Source organism: Trachurus japonicus, chromosome 8 (assembly GCF_045865225.1).
Source record: "Trachurus japonicus isolate A0001 chromosome 8, Traja_1.0".
In the NCBI taxonomy this organism is placed as follows: domain Eukaryota; kingdom Metazoa; phylum Chordata; class Actinopteri; order Carangiformes; family Carangidae; genus Trachurus; species Trachurus japonicus.
In genome coordinates this window covers 2720289-2726874 of record NC_140914.1, presented here as the reverse complement: position 1 = coordinate 2726874, position 6586 = coordinate 2720289, and positions in this window count along the sequence as shown.

Below are 6586 nucleotides of genomic sequence, written 5' to 3'. Positions count from 1 at the left end.
TGGTGTTTTCAATAATTTAAGGACATTTATAGATCACCCACGTTAACAGCATCATTGAGGACCCTTTACAGATAAACATTAACACATAGGCCAGTAAAAAACAAAAAAACAGTTGTCTACATTAATGTTTCAATCAACAAATTATAAGTATAATTTGATATGACCAAGACACCTAAAAACAAAAACACGGCCGTTTTCATCAATTTACAAGCAAGTGGGCAACACACATACATTGGAGTGAATGGGTTTTCTGGGCGCTTTTGCAATACCCATATCCTGCCACTAGGGGTGCAAAACCCTTAAACCCTTAAACCCTTAAACCCTTACCACGGGAGTCAATGGTGGTGTCATTACTCTCTTTTCCAGTGCTCTAGATCCACTGAACTCTCTCTAATCTGAACCCCAAACAACAAAACTATCAAAAACCAAAAACGGACCAGACCGAACCGTCTTTGGCTTTTTGGGCCAATCACAGCCATGTATTTCTGCTGGGATCCATGATGTCGGGCGGCGGCGGCGGCGAGGCGGCTCGTACCGTCACTGCCGCCCGAAACAAAAACACTGAAAAAATGAAAATGTGTAAATAGTGCATCCTGTAAATAGGCAAATACTAACGAAGACTCTATTTTATGTATGAGCAGAGAGAGAGCGACGCTAACTCAAGGACAAATATTTGATTTGGTGTTTTTTATTTGCAGTTTGAGTGCGGGCGACGTGTACAGCGGCAACGGGAAGAGATGAATTTATGACTTTATGAATTGTACAGTTAAATTTCCTCAGTTGGATCGTTTTGTTGTTTTCTATCTAAAAGCTTGGGGTTGTTTGTTTGTTTGTTTGTTTTTTTTGTACAGAAGTGGTTGTTTACATTGATACAAGTCCTTATTTCTGTGAACATCAGACAAACGATGTGATTGGAGCAGAGGTCTGGCAGGGGGCGTGGCCTGGAGGGTGGGCGACATGTTACAGAAACTAAAATAACTGGAGGACTTGTAGTGAAAATAAGAGCGACTGTTGTGAAAAGAGTAAAATATTTTCAAAATAAAGTTTAAAAAAATCATTATCGAGAAAAAACAAACAAATTTTTTAAAACTGAAGCAGAATTTGTTTGAGAAACGAGTCAGAGTATTTACATTTTCATTTGATCTGCACAATGTTAGTGAATAATAATAATAATAGTGAATATTATGTTAAGTATAATGTCTTAATTTGAAGAGACATGTTGTATGATGACATAATGTAATAAGTGTAATTTCATGAGGCAAAATGTAATATGAGATAAAGAGACTTGATGTATTCTGAGACAAAGTCACAGTATTTTCAGTTCTTTACCTGAACGTTATGATTTTATGAAGAAATATGAATTTTATTGGAATGAGTCATTAAAAAGAAATATAAGTTTGGATTTTTATTTGGAAAATCATGACAAAATTTGAGTTTCTTCTTTCCTTTTTAAAAACTTTAGGCTACTCTCAAATCCTGGGTGATGTCATTTCTCTCAGACTTTATGTTTAATTGCTCAACCTGATCACATCATTGATTTATTATCGACAGACTCTGATTGGCCGTGAATCCCTCTCCAGGTTGAAACGTTGAATGTTCGCGCACATTTCTAAGCTAGCTAGCTGTTAGCATGTTACTGTGACATCATGTAGCCTAGTTAAACTCACATTCAATAGATTTATGTTTGTTTTTTTAACAGGGTTTGTGTTTTAAAACCAGGAAACAGACGACTGTTTTCAACATACAGACGTAATGTTAGCATGCATTGCTAAGCTAGCGCCTGTCCTTTATTTCTGACTCTTTTGTTTCCAAACATCAACAATGACCATAAATTTGCCACCGCTGTAAAAAGACAAAACAAAACAAAACAAAACCAAACAGAAAGTGGGCGGAGCGTTCTGGAATGTTGAGTTTCACAGGCCTAGCAACGGTTACTAAGGGGGCGGGGCTTAGCCAACTGTCAGTGGATTCAAATCTGTAACTTCAGCCTGAAATCGGCCACACAGCAACAGAAGCTCTGCAGCTCTCTGATTGGACGTCTCCCTGTGAACGATGTGATTGATTGATTGATTGATTGATTGATTGATTGATTGACTGATTGATTGGTTGATTGACAGGTCAGTTGAGGGTTTGGCTCCGCCCCCCTGCAGCCCTCTGCTCCCTCTGCTGTCGCACTACAGACACTGAAATAAAACGTGGACGACAACAACAACAGCTCCGCCTCACACTCGTCTTCTGTGTGTGTTTGTGTGTGTGTGTGTGATGATAATGATGATGTCACAGCTGGACTTCCTCTATAAACCATCTGATTCTCACTGTTCCCAACCATAGACATATAAAGGCTACTGACACCGCATTGGAGCGGCAACATGGCTGCCATCTTGGTACAGTGCCACTCGCTCCTACAGTGCAGAGGAATGATCAGAAATCACAGATAGATAGATAGATAGATAGATAGATAGATAGATAGATAGATAGATAGATAGATAGATAGATAGATAGATAGATAGATAGATAGATAGATAGATAGATAGATAGATTGATTGATTGATTGATTGATTGATTGATTGATTGATTGATTGATTGATTGATTGATTGATTGATAGAAAGTCTCTTTAAACTACTGTCTTTGGGAAACCTTAAAAATGTGAGAAAAGTAGCCAGAGATGTAAAAAATTGACAGCATTTTATATATCCAAGCCTCCTGTATCATCAGCTACATGTGTGAGTTTTTAACAAATCAAACCATTTGAAAATCAGTCCAAAATTCAGCGAATAGCTAATTCTAGAAGCACAAACAGAAAATTTACACCTGTAATGACAGATTCCAGATTCTTGCACTGCCTCAAACTTTAGGGGCAAGAAGCCTCCATTTTGGGGAAGTGTTTTTCAACTTTGGGGTTGCGACCCCACATGGGGTCACCTGGAATTCAAATGGGGTCGCCTAAAATAAATAAATAAAAATAAAATTGTTTTCTTTTAAAAATTATGATTAAAAACACCACACACAATCTTAAACAACTGTATTCTATACTTTCACTGTCTCAAATATAATTCAAATTCAAATAAATATAAATATTTGAGCTGGCGCATCTTGATTGACGGCCACAATCACATGACTGCACACATGAGCACTCCTTCAGTGGTGATACTGTACACTGTGATACTTTCCATCTTTCAAATTTTCACTGTGGTCAGTTTAAAATGCTGCAGTAGCTCTTTTTTCATTTCATTGTTTGAGAGATTGTTTGTTCAGTATTCATTTGCAGCCTTGTGAATACAAGCTTGACTGACTGTAAATGTACATCCTAATCAGGGAAAAGTAGCCTATGACAAAAAACAATCAAAAAAAACGATCAAAAACTAATTCGGCAGAAATTAGTGCTGTCAAAATGAGGTCACAAGCCCAAAAAAGGGTTGGGAACCACTGGTTTAGGGGCAGAGTGGAGCCAAGATGGCGGCTCTGTAGCCACGCCCCTCCTCAGCCTATATATGTCTATGTTCCTAGGACTCACTTGACTTTACTTCATGTGTTTCTGCATCAAACCAGGTCAAATACCTGCCTTCCCCTCGACCCCCCTACCCCCCTCCATGAGGTGCTGTGTTGAAACCACCACGGTGGGTCTGATCTGGTCCAGCTCTGCCCGGTGTTCGGTTGATGCTGAGTGGACTCAGTAACAGGAGAAGCCACACAGCTGTGATTCTGCTGTGGATGCTTCAGTCCAAATTCATGGCAATATAAGATGGGCTGCAGTCGAGTGTGTGCGTGAGTGAGTGAGTGAGTGAGTGAGCAGGGGGCGGGTTTTTTAATTTCAGCTGATAGGGTCCCTACATCCCCCCCAGCAGGTTTCCATCCCTGATTTGGAGAAGGTTTATATTTAGGGTCAAATTTGGGGGAAGAGTGAAGGTTGAAGCTTCAGGTTAAAGACACAAACACTTCACTGTGTGTGTGTGTGTGTGTGTGTGTGTGTGTGTGTGTGTGTGTGTGTGTGTGTGTGTGTGTGTGTGTTGGATGAATGTGTTGGATGAATTTCAGTTGTTATGCAACAGATGCGCAGAGACACAACTATCCCTGCTTACATAACACATCACACCTGTCAGTTGTACAGTGGCTTCTGTCACTTCTATTATTATATCAGTGGATTATTATCCCCGATGCGTTTGAGTGCAGCTCGTTCACTGTCTGAGCCACTGAAGCTGCTTTGGGTCATTTTTCTGCATGATGGGCGGCGTATTTTACAGTTTTCAAATCAGAGTTGCCATTTGCAGAAGGAGACCACATTGGAAAAGGATTTGCAAGAGCTCAAGCAGGAACACTTAGGACAATAAGACAATAAACAACATTGTTAATAAAACGATAGGCTGACGGTCACCAAGAAAAAGTATAGTACATATGAAAAAAATGCATACTATGTAAAGTGTTTAAAAGTTTAAAATCTACAAACATCAAATTTAATAGAGTGAAGAAAAACACACAGGTTCTTACAAACGTTAATTTTGAACAGAATTACTTTATATTCCTGTCTCAGTGTTTAGAGTTTAGAGTTCAGAGTTTATTTATTTAGCACACATTTAAATTCAATGGTGCAAGGAGGGAAAGAAGCCGGTTGGCTTGTACATAAGTTCCGGTGGGTTTCTCCATGATCCGCCCCTTCAGGAGACTAGCAGACCGTAACTCCGCCCCCTTTAGGAGACCAGCAGACCGTAACCCCGCCCCCTTTAGGAGACCAGCAGCCCAGAACCCCGCCCCCTTTAGGAGACCAGCAGACCGTGACTCCGCCCCCTTTAGGAGACCAGCAGACCGTGACTCCTCCCCCTTTAGGAGACCATTAGACCGTGACTCCACCCCCTTTAGGAGACCAGCAGACCGTGACTCATCCCCCTTTAGGAGACCAGCAGACTGTGACTCCGCCCCCTTTAGGAGACCAGCAGACCGTAACCCCGCCTACTTTAGGAAACAGGCAGACCGTAACTCCGCCCCCTTTAGGAGACCAGCAGACCGTGACTCCTCCCCCTTTAGGAGACCAGCAGACCGTGACTCCGCCCCCTTTAGGAGACCAGCAGACCGTGACTCCGCCCCCTTTAGGAGACAAGCAGACGGTGACTCCGCCCCCTTTAGGAGACCAGCAGACCGTGACTCCGCCCCCTTTAGGAGACCAACAGACCATGACTCCGCCCACTTTAGGAGACCAGCGGCAGCAGCAGGTCTTGAGTCTATTGACTCCAATGGGAGAAGTGAACATGAGCTCAGATTATGGTCGATTCTTTTGCTCCAGAGTCACTGAAGTAAATATTGGACTCATTTATCACAAGAAACATCTCTTCTGAACATTTAGACATGAAAATGGACAAATTTCAGACAGATCATGAGAAAATGAACTTTGTTTCAAACTAATTTTCGTAATGTTAAATATGACTGTTAGCTGTGTATTTAATGTTATGATCAGAAAATATAAATATCTCACTTTCCTCTACTTTCCACACATATGTTCACAACACAAGGTTGAGGGATGGGTGGCCACACCCACTTTAGGAGACAGGAAGTGTAGCTGAACCATTGGATTCTTGAGCTAAACATGGAGCCATGTTTGAGTCCAGCACCGATCCTCCAATAGTCATGGTTCATGTTCAAACAATGATAGTGAAGGCCACTCAACGTTTTACAACAGTTTTACATCACACTGCAGGTTTCCATGGAGACAGCCCAGCATCAACAGTCTGTTGCTGCAGCAGTTTGTGTTCTGTTCAATCCAAACTTTGTTTACATTAAATATGGTTTATATTTTAGATCAAATCATCTTTTCTTTGTAGCTGAGGAGGAATAATGTAATCAAGACACATGGTTGTTATGAGGACTGGGACTGGAGACAGTGATGGACTTGGACATGGTCTCTAGATGACAACACTTCCAGGTTTCTATAGAAACTGAGCTGCAGGAGTTTCACCAGGTTAATTGACTGGTTGATTGTCACCTGAGTCGGAGGCCGAGTCCAGCAGCAGGACGCCGTCCACCCTTTGACCTTGCCTGACACAGCAGGACGACGACAGCTGATCCGCTGGTGACGGAGTGAAGCAGCAGCTGAGTGAGTCTGGGCCAACCACGGCTCTGCTGACACGGCTGAGACTGAGCCCACACACACACACACACACACACACACACACACACACACACACACACACACACACACATACACACACACAAACACAGCTGCACACCAACACGCATGTATGTGACTGATGACATGTGAGAGGTCACAGGAGCTGCTGTTACCGTTCCCATGGAAACAGACACACACTTCTATTGGCTGTTAATAAAGTCTAATGTTCATACATCCTGTAGCCATGTTATTAAATCATACACATATACAATATAAACACACATAGCCTATATGTTGTAGTAGTAGTAGTAGTGCAGAGCAGGCATGGATGTCCATATATGGAATGAATCCACTTCCTGACAGGTTACTGACATATATGTACAGTTGTATGTACAGTACATACATATATGTATATGAGGTCAGTGTCCATGTCGGTTGCTGCCATGTTGGTCCACAGTGTAAACTTAGACTCAACCCAGTGTCCTCCA